Source organism: Eschrichtius robustus, chromosome X (assembly GCF_028021215.1).
Source record: "Eschrichtius robustus isolate mEscRob2 chromosome X, mEscRob2.pri, whole genome shotgun sequence".
Classification (NCBI taxonomy): Eukaryota; Metazoa; Chordata; class Mammalia; order Artiodactyla; family Eschrichtiidae; genus Eschrichtius; species Eschrichtius robustus.
Genome location: NC_090845.1, coordinates 119,650,750 through 119,671,106, shown reverse-complemented (window position 1 = coordinate 119,671,106; position 20,357 = coordinate 119,650,750).

The following is a 20,357-nucleotide window of genomic DNA, read 5'->3' as shown; positions in this document are numbered from 1 at the left end:
GAGACTAAGGAAGCAGAAGTGCATGAGACAAGCATTTTCCCATCAACTGCTCTCCAACTGATATTGAGAAATATTCAGCTTCCTCTAAGGAACAGTGCATGGGAATTTGCAGCTGCTCATCTCAACCATATCCCCTTATTACCTGAGCTTTTGACTAAGCTTGTGGATCAACTGAGTCACTGTATGCATATGAAACATGTTCATAATACATAGTTAAAGCCCCAGAGCCTACCTTTAAATATCCTCATTACTGTGAAACTCATCAGCAAAAATGAGGGACTCCAAGGCAAAAGTGACCAAACAGCATGAAATTGATGAGCACGGAGTGGCTGGGAGAGAAAACTCAGCTCCGGTTGAAATTTTACTTTGTTGATCCCGTTTGTGTGGGGGGTGGGGGGGAGGGGTGATTTCTGGCCAATCTGGGATGTTCTAATTTATCATAGTGTTCATGTAAAAAAGGCAGTTGATTGTCTAAATGTCTTAAATATTTCCAGCTTGAGGAGAACATCAATGTAGTTTTTTGACCTCTAACATTTGCATAATAAACTCTAAACAAATCTCCCATTACCAACTTCCCTGAAAAACAAACATATTCTGCTAAAAATGGAAGGCTCAGAAACAGATGGGGATCACCTTCATTCTGTCCTCAAAATGTCCCTAGATTCACAGTCTACCCATGACCTTGATTCTCCTTCCTCCATACCTCCTCCATTCCCATATCCCCTGCCTACAGCAGTGCCATCCTATCCGTGAATACTTACAAAATAGTCTCCTAATCATTTCTCTACCACTGGATATCTGCTTCATTGTAGTAACAGCAATAACAGTAGTAGTAACAGTAATAATAATGATGACAATGATAATAGCAACAATTTATTGAGCCCCTAATACGTGCCAGGCACAGTACTAAATGTACATTTATGTACATGGATTCCTTTAATACTCATAAAAAGTGTTGTGAAATAGATACTTAACAGATGTAGAAAGGTAAGTCAAAAACCTAACACACAATCAAAACCTAGCATGGCTAGTAAGTAGAACTAGGTCTGTCTGACTCCAAAGTCCATTATCTTGGTGTCCCCCATGCCACCACTAAGAATTGTATTTTCAGAACTGGGCAAATACTATAAAGAACTCCAGGTGTTATAATCCGCATTCATACAATGCATGCCAACAAAGTAAAATGGGGGTTTTCTTTTTCAACCAACCACCAGAATTTTCGTATCCAAGTGAATGATGACCTTCTGAGTGGCACCCATGGGAGGACATACACTGATTCCAAGGACATGAGCACTGATCCAATGTTCCAACACTTCTGCAGTCCTCTTTATCAGAACTGCCTCCAAAGCTCACTTTGAAGCCACACAGGAGAATCTGTCTCCTTACCAGAGAGACACAGCTCATTTCAAAATCCAAAACATTCACTGCTGAGAGGGATCACCCACCTTATTCACCAGTGTGGGCTCTAATGACTTTTAGCTGTTTGTTCAAATATAGCCTGTTCTCAGAAGACAAAGATTTGTCACCACTGAGAAGATTCAAAGGACTATGTGATAGGCTCTGAATGCAATTTGACAATAGAGTTGCTTCTTCCTCCCCAACATCTAGCATCTGGTTTGCCTTTTCAAAATGTCATGGCAAACAGGCAACAAGGAATCAAGAAGTTCTTTTCTGAATTAGAAAACAAAACTTGGGCTTCAGTTTTGGTGGCACAGTGGTTAAGAATCTGCCTGACAATGCAGGGGACAAAGGTTCGAGCCCTGCTCCGGGAAGATCCCACAAGCTGCGGAGCAACTAAGCCCGCGAGCCACAACTACTGAGCCTGCGCTCTAGAGCTCACGAACCACAACTACTGAGCCCACGAGCTACAACTACAGAGCCTGCGTGCCACAACTACTGAGCCCGTGCACGTAGAGCCCGTGCTCTGCAACAAGAGAAGCCACCACAATGAGAAGCCCACGCACCGCAACGAAGAGTAGCCCCCGCTCACTGCAACTAGAGGAAGCCCGCACGCGGCAACAAAGACCCAACACGGCCAAAAATAAATAAATAAATAAAATTAAATAATAAATAAATAAATAAATAAAATTTAATAATAAATAAATAAAAGAAAACAAAACTTTTTCCTCTAAACGTAATGACAAGTCCCAGAAAGTTTGCGTTCTCCAGCCGACATTCATAGATCCTGGAAGGGCTATTGGTGAAAACCAATTGCTAGCTGGCCTTTGCTTTGGAGTGGCCAGAAACCAACTGGCTTCCTAGGGCTTATTCACAGTGAAACAGGAAATGAACTACTTCTCACCACAACTCTCCTTCAGTTGGAACTGTTTACTCCAGGAATAAATTCACTGTGGGTATAAAACTCTATTCCTACTTTATCCGATGTATGTCTGTGAGAGGAGAGAGCAAGGCCCTTTGCCAGGTGGCCACTTGGAGACGAATGCGCAATGGCAAACCAGCCGTCAGTTGGTCATCCTTGCCAACACCTTTAAATATATATTTCAAGCTGTATCTACTGCTCCTAAACTATTCTAGCATATTTATTGTGCAGGAAGTAATCATCTCAACATAAGCTTGATGTACCAAACCACACTGCTAAGTAAGATATATGCTTCATGGATCAATTACCTTCATGCAAATAGCACTTCACTTTAATTTAACACTCTTATGAAGTGTCACCCTTTTTTAATTTGAGTGCCAAAAACGATACAAAGAGGAATTATTATTTTGGTGCTAGGGATATTATGCCAACCTAACATCCCTGGGCCAAGCAATGGGACTTTGTGGATGTGGGAGGTGCAAAGAAAGGGGAACTTCAAAATAGCCTGAACAAGGGATGGCCAACCTGTGGCTCACCCTTGAGCAAATGTAAAAGAAAACCCAAAGCCATTCTGAATGGAACTGATGCTGTAACTAAATGTCATTTTATATCCCTTAGATTATATATTGCCTTTGAAATGCCTGGGAGCATTATAATCAACAAGCAATGGGGGGAAAGGGAGGTTTCATGATCTTCTTTTCAAGTAAAGCAGACAGTGGACTGAGCCATTTATCAGAGGCACTAGTGAAATCTAGCATTTGCCCTCAGATTCCATGGAAAATTTCACGCTAAACCATCCAGGGAGCAATCGTTTGGGGCAATTTATTGGAAGCTCACTGGGCTCTTGAAGTTTCTACCACCTTCCTCTTCTCACCTTTCGTTCCCAGGCTCCCACATCCTTCTTCATCCTCTGATGGCCATCTGAGGTCACTCTCACAGACCTCCAGAAGCTGGTCTACCTGTGTTTAACTTTGTAAGGTAACAAATTCAAGCGAAACCCAGCTGAGATACCCAACTGAGGGTCTGGTGTGAAAAGCACATTCTAAACGAAATGTATCTATAATATTCTCATTAGTAAGTAAAATTCACATTCCCACATGAACTGGAAATGCTCGATTTCTTCCCCAGGGTTTTGCCTCTTACTAGGCTGCCTTTATCAGAGTTAAGGCTCAGTCAAATATTCTTTATTTGTGCTTGCGAGTGTGCAAGCCTCTAAGAGCTCTTTAGGCATTCTCCTCCTCAGTCTGGTTTTTAATATTCCTCAAGGGAGAAAAATTTGTTTTACATGTAACCTGAGCACACGACAATGTCCAAATCATTTTATAAGCCAGTGAAAGTTGTAATGAGCACTGCTAGGAAGTTAGTCATGTCCGTAAACATTACCCACGCTCGCTGCACATTTGCCACATCGACAGAATCCATCTGCATCAAGATACGTCTTAGCAATACTAATGTACTCTTATGACCCTAAACACATTCAGGTTTTCTTGCCTATAAACAGAAACAGGAAGCCCTAGGTTAGAAGGGTGAAGGGCTAGCTGTGGAAGCAGGTCATTTTTCCTCTGCCATATTATTTCAGTCCATAGAGACTCTTGATTTTCGGTGAATTTGCCTGTTGGTGGGTCCCATGAGAACTCACTTGATCATGAGGATTCTGCATTTTCCCCAGCTCTCCTGGGGCTGCCAGACAGACAGAACATTCCCAATTTGCCATCTTTTTCAGCAGGGCGTGTTGCCTGACACTAATGAATCACAGAGCAAGAACACAATCCCTCTCAAAGGCTGCATTTGCTGCCACTGAAGTTTGTGGACACATCGAGTTTGACAAAAAGTAATTTCACATGAGCTTGTCTGGTACTACCTGAGACCAGATCCTTTTATTTTCTCCCTGCACCTCTCTTCAAAATGCCACATATTTATTCAGAGGTCCAAGGGGTGAAACGGCCTCTAATGCCATCCCCCAATCAGTGGCTCCAAAGTTAGGTCATGAGAGCTGGGGCACTTGCAGACTTGGTTAAAGAATTCCTCCCCTTGGTAGTACAGCAGACCCCAAATCCCCCTTTAGGTCAAATGGGTCATCAGTATCCTACACGGATATTGCTGCAAATTCCCTGTGTGCCCATCCTACTGGGGAGTAAAAATATTCTAAATATCAATTGGTAATCCCTTGAAGCATGCATTGATGAAAGACTTTGTAACAGCTATGGGTACAGCCCTGGGAGGGCTGCCAAATACATGTTGTGATTTAACGAACTTTTTATGACTATGAGACAAACCAGAAATCCATTCCTAAGCCTGCAACATACTTAGAACCATTGAGCAAGTGTGTGTACATCTTCAGTAAAGTCAATATGAACCGAATACAGTCCTGCTCTTTTGTCATTGCTGAGAGATTTCTCAGTTAGCCTGATGACATCGCCAATACTATCTTTCGCTGTTGATTCAGAAACGTACTCTGTAAGCATTTCTCCCTTTATTTGCACAGAAAGCATTCAACTACTTATTGATGATGAAACTCTCTGGTTAAAGGAAGCACTCAATTGTTTTTTAGTTAATTATTTATTTATTTGGCTGCATTGGGTCTTGGTTGCTGCATGCAGGCTTTCTCTAGTTGCGGCGAGCAGGGGCTACTCTTCGTCGTGGTGTGTGGACTTCTCATTGCGATGGCTTCTCTTGTTGTGGAGCACAGGCCCTAGGTGCACAGGCTTCAGTAGTTGTGGCATGCGGGCTCAGCAGTTGTGGCTCGCGGGCTCTAGAGTGCAGGCTCAGCAGTTGTGGCGCACAGGCTTAGCTGCTCCACGGCATGTGGGATCTTCCCGGACCAGGGCTCGAACCCATGTCCCCTGCATTGGCAGGCGGATTCTTAACCACTGCACCACGAGGGAAGTCTCAGAAAGCACTCAATTTGACTTCTTTACTTCTCCCATTTCTGGGACAGTCCCAAATGCCTCTCACTGGAGCAGCATAAGCAGCCGGTCAGTTTGTCTCTAATGACACCTGCATTCTCTCCTAGAGAAGACGGAGCTGAGCAGGGAGGCAGACAGGGAGAAGGGGAGAAGGAATGAAGACACTAAAGCTTTGTTAAATCCCTTGGAATAATGGTAATAGTGCTTATTTAACCCCTAATATTGGTAAAAAGTCAAAACCAAGAGGAATCATTTTCCCTATTCTTTAGGAAAATACGTGTTCTTTTAAAGTACCAATATATCTTTTCCATGGCTGGTAACATAGCTGAAATTGGCTTGCACTGCACACGAAGCCCGGATTCTTGTCACTGCCATGTCACCTGGGTTCAAGTCCAGCCTTTTCTCTTTTCTAGCTGCCTGAGCCTGAGGCAAGTCACTTCACCTCACCTCTCTGAACTGTTTCCCATCAGTAGCAAGTGGAAAATCACAGTACCTCCTGCACAACGTTGCTGCGACACTCAAAATCAAGATGAGAGGATGGGACACTATAAAGTACTCTGCAATGCATGCAGGCTCTCAAGCGGTTTATAAAGATAAGGTAATGTTACCTACGGTTTAGTGATCAGCCGAGTTCACGTGGTTGCTGAGAGAAGCTGCGAGATTCCAAAGTGCTTCTTGATCAGCAAAACTACTTTGGATTGTACGGAGTATAATTTAGCAGTAAGTATAGTTTGGAATGTCCTCATTCCTTTCAGCCTGCATCTTCCATGCAGTCGGTTAAGCAGCCATCCACCTCCCAGTCAGACTGAGTAGAAGAGTATGCCCACCCCTTTGACACAGAGCTGGGTGCACCCTCTCATCTCAATGCCTGTCTTATTGCCCCCGGGCAACAGACCACTCCAGTGCACAACGCAGACATCTGCATATAGCTCCTGCTTCCCCGGAGGCAGTCACATTTTTACCAACACGCACGAGAGAGAGAGAGAGAGAGAGAGAAATATGTAGGTAGCATGACTCCTTACTACATGCAACAAACCGGCAGCTACTTGGCTGCTGGCCATTCAAATCCTAGAGCCCATCTGGCAATAGGATTGCATTTACCCCTCCTGGGGCTCACAGATGTATACTGGATGGCAATTAGCTCGAGCCACGGCTAAACAATTTCATTCCAGCTATTTTCCACAAAAATATTCACGGCCAAATCCAGCGTGAATAACCAACTAATAACCCATTGTCATTGGTGGTTCACGGACACACTGTGTATGAGACAAGCATGTATGTCACAGGGATGACACCAGCTTATATGAGTATTATATTCTCATGAAGTACTTTGCCACATGTTATTCTGCATTTCTCCTCACAGTAACCTGGGAGGGGATAGGTAATATAGGTGCTACCCTCTCCACCTTCTAAACGATGAGGCTAAGATATAGAATGTTATGCTTCAAGTAATACAGCTGTAGCACAGGGAACTATATTCAATATCCTATGATAAACCATGGAAAAGAATAGGAAAAAGAATATATATATATATGTGTGTAAGTGAGTCACTTTGCTGTACAGCGGAAATTAACACAACACTGTAAATCAACTATACTTCAATAAAATTTTTTAAAAAGTAATACAGCTTGTCAGTGAGAGGCCCAAGCCTAGAACTCGGGCTTCCTGACTCCCAGTGCTCTCTCTAGATGCTGAGGCGTCAACAGAAGGGGAGTTGTGGTCAATGTAGGCGAAGAGAGACAGAGGAGCTATCAGAATGGCCACATCAGCACCCCCATCTCATTGGCCCATCCACATGCAGCACTTCCAAGGCAAGATCTTTGATCTTTTCAATGCAAGGTTGACTGTCCTGCTGCATGGAAAGAGACGCACTCCACGTTAACAGGCACATTCCCTTGCAGCCACCAACAAACACTGGGGTTAACCCAGCATCTCCTTCTCCACGGAAACTCAGCTTCGGAGTTTCACCAGCCTGACGTCCGGAATCACAATGTGTAATCCCTACAACATGACTGTGAACTCACCCAATTCCTCGGCCTCTTGGCTTCCCTCCAGGAAGAAGCAGGAGAAAAACTGCCGTGCTGCAAAGAGAACATCGTGGATCATTCATTAACACTCATGGCAAGAAAAAAAAAAATCTCAAAGATAAATAGGGCTGCCCTTAAACGGGTTGCATTCTCCCCAATTTTCCCCTGGGCTGCATCTCTCAGGAGCCCACCTATTTCTCGGAAAGCTATTTTTGTTGTTTTTATATAATGAGTATGCCTACAGGACTATGAACTTCTGCACTGGAGAAGAGCTGCAAATAAAGCAGAGTCATGCTATTCAGTCACAAACACAGCCAGTCATTTCATACTCCCCGGCCCTACTAATTACTGAAAATAATTATGCAACAGTGAGAGCTTTCTCCCTCGTTGTGTTTGCACTGATCATAATAGAAAGTCCTCCGGCAAACTAGAAGTCTAACAGCTGCTTTGTTCAGAGTGGGAGGGAAGAGTAAACTGGGAGCAGAAGCACATAGGAGCAGAGCCAAGGGGAACTGGAGTGATTCAGGTTCACACAGGAAAGTTCTCACCTCAGAAACAGAGTCAACTTCCTAGTGTCTCTTCCCATATTTTAAGTGCAAAGCAAGAATAATAGCTCGGGTGCGTCCCAGTTGAACCTGAACTAGGCTCTCCCTGAACTGGAATAGGCAGCTCTTTGGTCAGGTCAGTGAAGTGATTTTCTTGGCAGAGAGAGATCACTGGCTTCAGTGGCAATTCCCAGTAAGGGCTCCCAGAGGTCATCAGTGGCAAACAGTGAATCCAAGCTGCTGCTGTAACGGAAGGAGCTCATCCAGCCTCTACAGCACCCAACTCGCTGCAAATGCTCATGGTCAGTCTCATCCCTCTCACCTATATTCCATCCCTTGTTTGCTTGTTTATGATATTTATAAGTAAAATTTATACAGACAAATGCACAAATCTTAAGTGTACCATTCGATGAGTTTTCACAAATGCACACACCAGGATAACCCACAACCCTACCAAGATATAGAATATTTCACTCACCCCAGAAAGTTCCCTCACACCCCTTTGTAGTCAGCACGCACACGCGTGCACACACACACATCCCCCACCCTCAGAGCCCCACTGGTCTGATCGTTCTCACCATGGCCTATTCTAGTACTTCATGTAACAGAAACATATAGCCTTGTACTCTTTTGGCTAAGACTTCTTTCACTTTCATAGAGATTCATCTATGCACTTGTTCGTTCCTTTTTACTGCTAAGTAGAACTCCAGTACAGGACTATACTACAGCTTATCCCTTCACCAGCTGATGGACATTTGGGTTGTTCCCAGTTGGAGGTAATAAAGCTGGTATAAGCCTTCTTTTACAAGTGTTTTTGTGGAAACACGCTTCCATTTCATTTCTCTTGGGAAAATGCCTAGGCGTGGGATGGCTGGTTCATAGGGTATGTGTACGCTTAGTTAAATATGAAACTACCAGATTTTTTTCCAAAGTGGTTGTGCCATTTTACATTCCCACCAAGAGTGTATGAATATTCCAATTGCTCCACATCTTTCCCCACCTGTGGCAGTCAATCTTTTTCAATTTTAGATATCCCAGTGAATGTATAATGGTATCCCATGATTTTGGTATGTATTTCCCTAATGACTAATGATGTTTAGCACTTTTTCATGTGCTTATCAGCCATTTGTATTGTCTCTCTTTGGGAAATATCTGTTCAAATCACTTGCCCGTTTTAGTTGGATTTTCTCATTATTGAGTTATAAGAGTTCTTTATATATTGTGGCTATAAGTCCTTTGTCTTAGCGCTGTGAATATTTTCTCCCAGTCTGTGACTCACCTATTCATTTTCTGAATGATGTCACTTGGTGAGAAATTGTTACAAATTTTGATGATATTTTTATCATATTTTTCTTTTATGATTTTTGTTTTTTGTGTCCTAAAAATGTAATCGATTTTAAGTCCTGTTGATGCTCCGTCTTTAACTGGTCTTGAATCTGGCTCCTTTTCCCCTTTCTTTCCCTTTTGCAAACAACCAACTCCAAGCCACCATCATCTTTTGTCAAGACCATTGCAAGAGCTCTTTGGAAGCCCAAATAGAACTCACAATTCCCAGCTCTCCACCCTCACCCCTACCTGTCCCTCCCTTGGTCTCCCCCACCTCTTTAAAGATGCTACCATACAATTAGTCACTCAAGGTAAAACACAGAAGTCACCCAGGACTTGTCTCTTTCCCTTACCTCCAACCCATCACTAGGCACTTGTGATTTTCCCTCTTACCTATCTCTCAAATGCATACACACTTTTCCACCTCCTCTTCCACCACCTTAGCTCAGGCCACCCTGACTATAGCAGCAGCTCTTAACTGGTCTCTCCAATTCCACCCTGCTCCCTCTATTCCATTCTCCACAGAAGTTAGAGTGACTTTTACAGCTACCTCTTGCTGCATAACAAAGCACCCCAAAACAAAACACTTCATGATGGGAAACAATGACTATTTTGTTGTGCCCCTAGATTCCAGGGGTCACGATTTGGGAAAAAGCAGAGCAGGGAAGGCTCTTCTATGCTCCTGAATATCCAGGGCCTCAGCTGAGAGGAGACTGGAACATATGTGGGCTGGAATCATCTGAAGGCTGCTTCACTTGTATATCCAGGCCCTGGCCTGCGATGACTTAGAAGCTGGGTTTAGCTGGGACTGTCAACCAGAGTGCCTTTATGTGGCCTCTTCATGCGGCCTGGGCTTCCTCACAACTTGGTAGCAACCGGGAAGTCATATTTCTTACATGTCGATTCAGTTTCCAAGAATGAATGTTCAAATTAACCTAGTGGAAGCGGAGTGGCCTTGTATGTCTAGCCTTGAAGTCACATAGCATCAGTTCCCTTGTAATTTACTTGTCAAAGTAGTCACTACACCCAGATTCAGCAGGAGAGGATTATACACCCCGCCTCTCAATGTGAGCTGTGTCAAAGAATTTGCAGCTATATTTTAAAACAACCACGGTGCCCATTCTGAACCACAAGGCAGATCATAACATTGCCTAATGAAGTCTTCCAATTGCCTTAGCAGTGATTCTCCAGTGGGGACACCTCCCTCTAGAGGGTGGCTCAGGATCACCTGACGAGCAGTCCGGTCCTCTGGGAGTTTGTGTTCTCCAGAAGTCATGCGCTCATCCAGCCAGTTTACGCCTTTTCATGAGCACCCTTCCACCAGGTGCATACAGGGTCAATACTAGCTCATATGGCACCTTTGTGCAAATTTGGACGGTACCCTTGTCCACTCTGCATGGACACAGCCCTGTTCCAGTCTGCACAGGCATGGTGAGTGAAGCATGGGCTGTATTTAGCCCTCGCCTCCTTGCTCTCTAAGCCAGCTGCCTTTGTGTGTGACAAAAGTTGCACAATCATACATAACAACCCTGAGAACATAGCTCTTTCTGAGTATTCCACAAGACACAACCCAACACCCGTGAAAGGGTTCTCCCCATCCTTGCCGCACCCTTGACTCCTACTCTTTTCTTGCCCTTACACCCTATGTTAAGTCTATCAAGGAATCATTCCAGCTTTCTCCTCAGACATGTATCACGGTCTACTTGGTGTACAGTTATGGGTGCTTTTCTAGTCTTCTCTAGAAGAGTGCAAGCTCCTTGAGGCAGAGACAATACCTCATTCACATTCATGCAAAGAGAAGGCAGTTGTTTACATGCTGCAATATGATGCACCAGAGAGTGCCTCTCTCCCATCACGGTGCTCAAATGTCTCAAATATCAACGTTAGAACTCCTTTGACTGGGTTCCTGAGTCTATTTCAAATGCCAGCATTCCTGGCACATCCAACTCATTCCCACTAAAGTGTTAGCGGCACATGACATCTGCTTCCTTCATGTGAATGCATTAGCCCATGGGGGAGGAGGAGAGCACCACCCAAAGAGAAGGACGATGGAAAGAAAGGCCCACGGCACAATTTCAACCTGCTTTTGCCCTGCACATTACCAACACCCCATGGTAGCAGAGAAGTCCCTGCCTGGCTACACTAGAAAATGTTTCATACTCAGAATGCCCCCATACTATTCCTTTTCTCCACAGATGCTACTCACACCAGAGAACATAAAATAAAGTCCTTTAAGACCTTAAAAGAAGAATTTCTTGGGCTTCCCTGGTGGCGCAGTGGTTAAGAATCCTCCTGCCAATGCAGGGGACACGGGTTCGAGCCCTGGTCCAGGAAGATCCCACATGCCACAGAGCAACTAAGCCCATGTGCCACAACTACTGAGCCTGTGCTCTAGAGCCTGCGAGCCACAACTACTGAGCCTGCATGCCTAGAGCCCACGCTCTGAAACAAAAGAAGCCACCGCAATGAGAAGCCTGCGCACCACAACGAAGAGTAGCCCCCCCTCGCCGCAACCAGAGAAAGCCCGCGCGCAGCAACGCAGACCCAACGCAGCCAAAAATAAGTAAATAAATAAATAAAAGAAGAATTTCTTTATAAAGGTTAAACAACAGGAAGAAGGAACAACCTAACCAAGGTGATGGAAACCGGTAAAACCTTTCTGAAAAGCAATTTGGCTCTCTGCATCATAAGCCTTTGACCCAGCAATGCCCTATCTAGAAATCGACCCTATGGGGGAAAACAAAATCCAGAAAAATAATTATGTGTAATGATACCCATTTATAATGGTGAACAAAATGGACAGCCAACATGTCCAACAATAGGGAGTTGGGTAACTAATGTAAGGGAATACTATGCAGTCAATGAAAGTGGTGTTTTCAAGGAATATTTAATGACCCGATGAAATACTCATGATATAATTAAAGTGGATAAAGCCAAACACAAAACTACAAATGCAGTATGCATATATTTTTCTTGGTGTTTATTATTGTATACACAGTGCCTAGAATAGTGGCTGCCATGTAATAGTGCCTGGTCAATAAATAATCACTACATGAATAAACATCATATGTATAATATATTATGTAGCATATATATAATACAGTCATTGAATGACTGATATGTTTGAATGCTCACAATGCATCAAGCTCTATGCGAAAGCTTTACATGGTGTACATACCCTATTTAATTCTTACCACAACCCTTGTGAGACAGTTATTGGCACTGTGCCGATTTTTACAGATGAGGAAGTTGAAAGTCTGGAAGGGTAAGTAATTGTATTCAAGGACACACAGTTACTAAATGGCAGAGCTAGAATTCAAACCCAGGCAGTCTGATTCCGTAGCCTAAGCTCTTTAACAATGTAGTAATACTTCATGCATACTTTAGCACACATAGGGGAAAAAAAGACTAGGAGAAAAAACACCAGTATGTTACCAGTACCTCATCTCTGGCTGATAGGACAAAAAGGGATTGGTACTTTCTTCTTTTGCTTTGCTTTATGTTCCAAATTCCCTACAATAATTATGCATTGCTTTTGTACTCAGGTGTTTTTAAATCAAGAATTCCGTTTTTAATCAACCAAGGACTCTGGAGTTCTTAGCAATCAAGTCCAGCCCTTGGTCCTGACCTCACACTTGCCACCTGGGGCAGATTCACCCCCCTGTAGTCCTAACCTAGCAGTGTCCTCTGACCCCCCTGGCCAAACCCATCTGACTCCCAGCTGTAAGTGTAAATAATGCTGCCTGACTGAGGCTGGAGTTGGCTGTATCCCTCTGCAGCTATCCTGCCTAGTCTCAGGCTTTCTGGCTTACCTTGGTCTAACCCCTCGCTCTGCCTTTGCCCCTACACACTCTGCCTCCCAGCAAACCATCCCCCCACCATGCCTCACCCCTATCTTTCACTCACAGAGCCTATAGGCTCAGTATGGCATCACTGCAACACCCACTGCGACAGCTGGGGGGCGGGTGGGGGGAGTCTGTGTGCAGAGTCCTTGCAGCATGCAGGATTCAGGGACAAACCACAACAGCACTCTTTCCTCTGTGACATCTTGACTTCCCTCTTCAATTACAGACCCCAAGCTGATCACACCACTTTAATAAGGCCCTGATCAATGCTAAGGAGTTATTTTATGATTCCTGCAGGTTGTATGCCTGTTATTATTACACATCACAGCATCACATTAGCTTTCAAAAAACAAACCAGCATTGATTTGCTGACTCACTCTATGGTCTCCTATGACGCCCAGATCTTTCCATTATGTTTGCATCTCCAGGCAAGGAGAGAATTGATTTCCTCTCCAGCCCTCCATAAGAGGTTCCTGTTCACTCGCTGCTCCCAATCTTCCCCCCACCCTCCTATCCTCTGTAACGAAAGTGGAGAAATGTGGAAAGCAACAAAACCCTGAGGTCTATTTGTTACATCCTTGAAAAACAACAACCAAAATAACAAAAGCATCACAAGAAGTAAACTAAAGGCTTTCGCCTACCTTCCACCAGACCTCTGCAATTTTTTATTTGAAAACTTTACAGCCAAAATTACAGTTTATTTTATAAGCTGTAAATCAATACAGTGGGGTAGTTAAGAGCTTAAGTTATGGAGTCAGAGAGATCTGGACTTAAAAGTCAGTTCCCAAATCTCCTAGCTGTGTTATCTTGAACAAATCACTTTGCCTCTTGAGACCTCAGTTTTACCACCTGCAAAATGGGAGTAATTATAGTACAGTCAGTTCTGCAGCAATGTGGTGTATACCGTTTTACACATGTTAGATGGTTAAGAAATACATAAATACTACAATAAAGGTGGCACTTTAAAAAAGACCTGATATTTACCTGTGGAAGCAGCTGTTGGGAGAGCTGCAGCTTGTGAGTTCTTGTGCCGTGGTGGAGGGTGATCTGGAAGTGAACAGAAATTTATAAAGCAGATGTGGGCGGGCGTGGCTCAATTCACACACAGTGAACTAAGAGAGCTGGTGGACGTTTGAATTGTGTGTGTGTGTGTGCACGAGCGCGCGTGCATGCCTGCATGCACATGCTTTGCGTACCACCATGTGGCTCAGTTCAGCTGCGTGCAGTTTCCCGTGTTCACCAAGAATTTCTCGTGGAAGAGATCATGCATAAGCAAGCACAAAGTTCATGTTATGCTCAAATTGCTCCCTAACACATCAATCGCATTAGAACAAATTCACATTTTTCAAAACTAGAGTTTATAGCAGAAATGACTGTACCAAACTCTCAGCTTGGGAAGATTACATGAAATAATGCCTTTAGCAAAAAGCCTGGCACCTGGTAAGCTCCCAGTAAATGATAGCTGCAGTTATCAAAAGCAGCACTAGTAGCTCAAACCAATGGGGCCCTACAGCGCCTGCAGGTAGAACCTGGAACCACTTGGATGTGGGTTTTCCTTCACACATCTGATGAGAGGTGACAAAAGTCTAGTAAAGCTCATCTCTGTTCAGATTCACTTTCCCCCACACCCTATCTGCTAACCAAGTGCCTGTAACATTTGCAATTAATTCTAGAACATCTTTTATGGCCCTAGAGTGCCAAGCAGTGGCTAAGCAGGGCAGGGTTTACAAGAGGAGCCATAGGCCCAGCCCTTTGGTCTAAAAGAGTTTCCTCTGATGGTCAGTGGGAAGGGTGAGGCACATGGGGAGCCAGGGTGGTCTGGCTGAAGGGTCTCCAATAAGCAACAGAGAGACATTGTTGGTTCTGGAGCAGGGCAGTGACAGGATCAGAGCCTTTGTTTATAGCAGATGTCAGCAAACTTTGTCTATAAGAGGCCAGATCGTAAGTTTTTAGGCTTTGCAGGCCATATGATCTCTGTCACAACTAATCAAATCTGCTATTGTAGCCTGAAAGAAGCCATAGACAATACATACATGAATAAACATGGCTGGGTTCCAGTAAAACTTTATTTACAAATCAGACAGTGAGCAAGATTTGGTGTTTAGGCCATAGTTTGCCAATCTCTGCTCTAGAGAAGTCCTGTCTAATAGAATTTGGGCCACAAATGCAAGCCACAGAGATAATTTAAAAATTTTCTAGCAGCCACACTTTAAAAAGCCAAAAGAAAGAGGTGTAATTAATTTTAATAGCATATTTTATTTAACCCAATATATCAAAATTACTGTCATTTCAACATGTAATGAACAAAACAATTATTAATGAGATATTTTACATTCTTTTTATCATACCAAGTCTTTGAAATCGGTTATGGGTCCAACTGAATTTCTCAAAAAGATGTTAAAGTCCTAACCCCCAGTACCTGGGACTATGACCTCATCTGAAAGAGGGTCTTTGCAGATGATCACGTTAAGACGAGGTCATTAGGGTGGGCTCTAATCCAATAGGACTGTTATCCTCATTAAAGGGGGAAACTTGGACACAGAGACAGACAAACACAAAGAGAAAAGCCCAAGTAAAGACAAAGGCAGAGGTTGGGGTGACGTAGCAGAAGCCAAAGAACGCCCAACATTGACAGCAAACCACCGGAAGCCAGGGGAGAGGCAGGGAACAGATTCTCCCTTAGAGCCCTCAGAAATAACCAACCCTGCTGACACCTTGATCTCAGACTTCTAGCCTCCAGACTAGGAGGAAATAGATTTCTGTTGTTTAAGCCACCCAATTTGTGGTACTTTGTTATGGCAGCCCTAGGAAACGAATACAAAATCTAAGTCTTTGTATTTTACATTTACAGCACAACTCAATTCATACTAACCACATTCCAAGTGCTTGACAGCCATCCATGGCTACTGGCTACCATACTGGAGAGTGCAGCTTGAGAGAGAGCAATTTGGCTACCCCAAAAATCGGCTGACTAGCTTAGGGAAAGAAAGGAGTCAGGGAAACAGGGAACTTGAGGATTAAGTATAAACAAAGAACTTTTAAAAAACCTTGACCTTCCTTGAAAACGTATTAAATGGGATAATGCTAGGTGTTTACTTTCTCTTAATAGTTTGGGGGCCCTCAGGAACTGACCACGGCACAGCCAAGGAGTGCTCCGTTTTCTTTAGCTTTGGCCAAAGTCATTTCATTCCAGAGTTCTGTTTTTGCTTCTATGGCGTGTGATCATTTTTATCTCCCGACTGATTTCCTTTGAACTCAATATGTGATATTTTCCCTTGAAGTAATTTGGCAGTTTCATCATTTTATTGATCTTACTTTCCCATTAACTGTATTCGTGCATGCAATATATCATCTGAAGTGACAGGAAGATGGTAACAAAAAGTCAAGTTCCATTTTTGATATTTGACTTCTGACAGCTTTCAAGCTCCTTTCCCCTTTTCGCCTTTTGCCCCCCATCTAGCAAGCCAATAAGAAAGGCTGGGCACTCTCTCCCCCGGTGCTGGTGAGAAAGTTCAAACCCCAAACACCCCAACGCACGTGCAGGAATCTTCACCACGGCCCCATCTTCTACCCACACTAAAAACCAGAGCCACTCACCCCCTCCTTCGCTCAAGCCAAGTGGATGGGCTTGAATGCCTGCCCTACTCTCCCCAGAAAGCCTCGTGATAAGAATAATAAACCTTTTCACACCCTCTTGGTGCATGTGTGACATCATCACCTCAATATCCGAACCAATGTGGGGTGGGGGGTAGGGGGTATGATACTGCCCTCCCATGGAGGAACTCCAAGACAGTTGGTGCTGAGAGCAGTATCGTCTAAAAATGCCCGACACCTCCTGGAGCTCTTTCTTCTCTTGCTTTCAGCGAACTACCTGGCTCCACAGCCTGCTGGCAAATATACTCTGAGCTGCTATCTACTGCCTGCTGCCTAGCGTGCTCTTTGAACTGTGCTGCTGCCTGCTGGTGAGCTTGCATTGGAGTTGCTGCCGCTTTTAATAAGCCCTAGCAAGCCTCGGTCACTTATTTAACCTACCCAAGCCAGAAGTTTTGCATTTAGGGCCAAGGCTATGGGATTGGGACCCTCCTTAAAGTGGCCCTGAGTTGGGTATCTCAGCGTGGACCTACCTGTCTCAGATTGAGTCACTTGTCTCAATTCCTGCATACGCCATGACTGATGCTAGACTCAGGGGAACGACTCTCACCCTGTGATTGTTGGGTGTATATTTCAACCAGGCACTGGTCCTATTCTATACAGTGTCCAGGGAAAAGACTGATAATGTGCAATATGATGGTCATGGGGGGTCACTGGTGTAAAGAAGAACAGTTGTCACGTGGAGTGCTGAGGTCACATTCCTAAAAACAGATGGCATATTAGGACCCTAAATGCCTCTGGTGCGACAAGTATCTTGATCACCAATAGGGGAAAACACTCCTGGTCCCCCTGTGGCATAGACCTTTATGAAAAGCATCCTTAATGCTTTATTCCCAACCCTCTTAAAGAACCAGAGGACACCATCGCCATATTAGACGATTGTAAAATGGATCAAGGAAGACTCTGGGTCCTACTGAGTGCCACATCTAATCAACACACCAAGAGGTTAATCCAGACTCAACTTAAGCCCAGAGTCTCTAGACCCAGTAAAACAATAATCGCCATAAGAAAGGTCCCTAACCCTGATAATACTGATTTGGGACTCTCTGGAGGAAGAAACTTATAAACGTGACCAGGGTAGAGAGGAGTCCTCTGATACAAGGTATATCCAGTAATGACCAAAGCAAACAAACAAAAAGAAACCAAAACAAATTGATGTGGGGCAGGGGGGAGGAGAGAAACTGAAACAGAGGCCTGCAGTTTGACCCAATTGTATATCCAGATCGTACGAAAACAATTTATGCAACAGAAAGGTAAAAGTTTGCTGATTGGCTTTGCACTTCTAAAACAGGTTCTAACTTAACTTTAACATCTGCTGAAACGCACCAATTGGCAAACTTTCATGGCCTTAATTGATACTGGGGCCCAAATTATAGTTGTACCTGTAAGTCTCACTAAATTTAAACAAGGTATCCTCTATACTTTTAGGGAATTACCAAACATCAAGTATAGGGGAAAATGGTGTGCCTCACCTTAACCATCAGAACCGCTGCCTTGACTAAATTCCCTACGGTCACAGGGCCCATTGCCCTAACATATCCCACAGTGGGCACGGATGCTCCAATCCAATGAGGAATAAATTGAAATAAAATTAAATATTTGGTATTTACAACTGGTGTGACAAAAACAGAACCACATGGACCTCCTCCTGATTAAAATCAGCCAAGGGAAGAGACACATGGGGCCAAGTCCAGGAAAGTTCCAAATGTGGAGCTTCCAGTTGTCCTCTCTCCACAGAGTCACGGACAGCATTCCTTTCCTGGCACCAGCATGTGACAATACACATGGAGTATAGCCCATCAGGAAAGCTCACCTGAGCCTTGAGTCCAGAGTCTTTATTGGGGCTTGATTGCATAAACCTGGCTGGCCATCCATGTGGCTGACCTCAATCTCCAGCCCCTCCAGAAGTCAAGTGATACCCCATGACCGAAAGCTCCCACACTAAATCAGACTGTTAGTGTGGCCCAAGGCCCTGAGACAAACAAAGATATTCCTATCAGGCATGGCATTTCAAGGGCTTAGATATTAACTCCAAGAAGCTAAGGGCAAAGTTTGGACCTGTCTCAGGGCAAGATTAAATTCTTTACTACACAGCTCTCATAACTAACATTATTGAAATTAACTGGATCCAAGCCACCAATCAACAACTGGAAAATGTTTTGCTATTAAATATTTGGTGAATGTGTTCTATTCAGCGGCTATTTCCATAGTCTCTCAGCTGAAGTTTGTCCTCATCTTCAAAGAGACATAATATACCTGACCCAGCTACACATGGAGTATCTCAACAACCCTGCCATTGCCCACAATCTTTGCAGGGAAGATCTCAACAGCATCCAACTTTCCTTAGGAGCACAGGTATAATATCCCACTGATGACATCTTCCTCTGAAGACATTCATCTGACACACTCATTCAGGACACAAAAATATTCACAAAGGAGCTCACAAAAGGGGATGAGCCACTGCCCCACACACTTGGTTAAACTCCTGGGAATCATTTGGCCAGCCAAGGGCCACTCCATCCTGATACTGTCAAGAAACAACTACTGACCCTCTCAGCACCCACATCGTTAAAACAAGCTGATCAACTTTTAGACACTTTTGGGTTCCCAAGGCGACGTATTCTTTGTTCACAAATTTTACTTAAGCCCACTTATGCTGTTACTTACAAATCAGCCCACCTTGAATGAGGTTCCCACCAACAAAAGGCTCTAGAATGTGTCCGAACTGCAAGACAACAGGCAATCCTGTTAGTGTCTTCCAGAGAGCCCTTCACTGTAGAGGCTTCAGCGACCTCCTCTCATGCCTTCTGCAGTCTCTTGACCACCTAGGATGGCTACAAGTTGTCTATGTAAAAAAAACTTTTTTTTTTCTGGTGCAAAAACTGTTCTCCTCAGCCCCACGCTACACGCATTAGAGCAACAACTGCTGGCTATTCGAGCATACGGGGCCCTTCTGAAGATGGAGACTCTCCCAGGAGACTCTCTGCATCCAGTTGCCCGGGATGCTTTTGATCATGGCAGCGGCACCCCTCCTTACTGAAATGAAAATGATATTTACATGATGGGGCCAAACCTGGGCCCTCTGGCATATCCCACCTATAGGAATGGGTGGCCGCCTCTGTCCCCAGGCCCCTGACAGATCCAACGGTGCTGAAGGAGACTACCCCTGTCCCAGACTCAACAGTCACCTGGGGAGCCCCTTGGGATCAACTTCAGATCCGAAAAGGGAGTTTGTACACTTTACAGATAGCAGCGCTGCTGTTCATCATCTAAACTGGATGTCTCTAATCAGGGACAGGACCCAAGTGTCATCAAAATGGACCCAACTGCAGGCCATCATCTTAGCACTAGAGGATACCCTGGCCAACAATCGGTCCCATCTGCATTTTTTTTTTTACAGACTCTTGGGCCACTGCCAATGGTCTGGCCGCCTGGTCTGACCAATGGCTACAATTCCTTATCCAAGGTTGCCTATTTGGGTTAAAGAACTCTGGGAATTTATTGCCTCACAGATACCGGAAATATAAATCAAGGTCACACATGTCTTTGCATGCATTTAACGCTACAATACAAGGTCTCAGCAAGGCACTCCTTATCCTCTTCAGAGCTCCAGACATCACTGATAGTGAACGAGGCATTCATCTCACTTCTCAGAATACACAATGCTGGGCTCTCGAACAAGGTATCCAAAGGAACGTTCATGACCCTCACTGGTCTCATGCTGCAGGCCTCACAGA